The sequence below is a fragment of the Ailuropoda melanoleuca genome, chromosome 6 (assembly GCF_002007445.2).
Source record: "Ailuropoda melanoleuca isolate Jingjing chromosome 6, ASM200744v2, whole genome shotgun sequence".
NCBI lineage: Eukaryota > Metazoa > Chordata > Mammalia > Carnivora > Ursidae > Ailuropoda > Ailuropoda melanoleuca.
In genome coordinates this window covers 34,545,868-34,547,503 of record NC_048223.1, presented here as the reverse complement: position 1 = coordinate 34,547,503, position 1,636 = coordinate 34,545,868, and the positions used below count along the sequence as shown (strand labels likewise).

The 1,636-nt window shown below is 61.6% G+C and overlaps 1 protein-coding gene across 3 annotated transcripts in view; it reads left to right on the top strand.

Moving 5' to 3' along the window:
- Positions 1-1,278: 1,278 nt before the first annotated feature.
- Positions 1,279-1,636, top strand: part of CTNNB1 (catenin beta 1) — a 36,925-nt gene continuing 36,567 nt past the window's right edge. For all 3 annotated transcript variants that reach the window (XM_002923808.4, XM_011230549.3, XM_011230548.3), the window contains exon 1: positions 1,279-1,480. The gene's annotated coding sequence lies outside the window, so the exon portion shown is untranslated. The remainder of the gene's footprint in view (positions 1,481-1,636) is intronic.

Here is a 1,636-nt window from a genome sequence, read left to right as displayed (position 1 = left end):
TACCTATGTATAAAGACCTATTGTTTGCATGCATTAATTATGGGGATAAAAGCCTCAAGACAACTTTCACTGTTGCTTTTTGCACTCTCCATTGTTTTGGAGGAAAAATAAGCATAAAACAATAGACTACAGAAACTGAATCAATCATAATTGTCTCAGCTTTGACAAATAAATGCCAATCTTGCTGGATGACAATCGAAACATTTTCAAGGGAAATGACCCAACTTCAGCCTATTAAGATGAATTAAAAAATGTTTTTGAGGAATCGAAAATTAGTTTTAAAAAACCACAAGCTGCCTAATTGATAACTCCTTCCATAAACAACATAATCGATTTCTCAAGAAAGTATTACCTTAGAAATGCATTTCCTCCAAAGAAACATCCTCACAAACAAATCTATTGATAGTACCACCGTGGAACCAGATAAAAATGGAATCGCTAAGAATTAACCTAATTGACAGGGCTCTAGAGCTAATCCATTTCCATCAGTCATTTGCTCACAGTGCATACTCCTAAGGACTTGTTGAATTGCGGACTAGGCGCCCATTCTAACGAGAGTTCACAGCCTTCGGGAGGGGGGATCGCAGGCGGCCCGGCGGTTCAGTTCCAGATTCAGGCTGAGCAACCGGTCGGGATGCGGGATCCACGACCCCGACAGTGGGGGGCTTTGGGGCGGTGTGCGGCTCGCCTGCGGGCCAGGTCCCGTGAAGAGTGTGAGGCCCAGACCGCAACGACCGCGCAAGCCCTAACCCGCCGGAGTTCCCCGACCCGACAGCGGGGCAGCAGCGGCGCCCAGCAGCGCCCGGAGCTGGCGGGCCCCGACCTCAGCTCCCGCGCCACCGTCCTGGACCCCGCCCCCGAGGGCCCAGGCCGAGAGGCCGCCGCCCGCAGGCAGCGGGAAGCGCGCGGCAAGCCCGCGTCCGCTCTCACGGTCTGAGCCCGCACGGGGCGGGGGCGCCGGGCTCCGGACAGCGAAAGCTCTGGGTGCCGCCCTCCCTCCGACCCCTGGCCTGCGGGGGCCCATGTCTCCCCGCCTCGGGCCACGGCTCCCTCGCAGGCCGCCCCCCAGAGCCCCGCGGCTGGGCAGCCTCCACTGTCCTCCAGGGGAGCAGCCGGGGAGCGCGCGGACGCCCCGCCCCGGCCCGGGGCGGTCGGACGGCAGCGGGTGCTGGGTGGCGCGGGGACTACTTTCCGCCGCTCGTCCGCGCCCCGCCCCTTGTCCTCGCGCGGCGGAACGCTCCGCGCTGCGCCTGTGGCGGCAGGATACAGCGTCCACTGCGCGACTTATAAGAGCTCCTTGTGCGGCGCCATTTTAAGCCTCTCGGTCTGTGGCAGCTGCGCTAGCTCGGCCCTAGAAGCAGAGAGCGAGGGGAGGCGGAGACGGAGGAAGGTCCGAGGAGCAGCTCCAGTCCCCGCCGAGCCGCCACCGCAGGCCGAGGACGGTCGGACTCCAGCGGCGGGAGGAGCCTGTTCCCCTGAGGTGCTTGGACGCTCCTTTCCTTACCCTTCCGGGGCTGCTCCCGCTCCCTCTTCGGAGCTAAACTTCGTCGCGGGCGCGCGGTCCCGGCGGCGGCTGGGAACCGGGCCCGGCGCGGCGCGGAGGCCCGGGGCGGGGAGCTGGCGGGTGCGGGCTGGG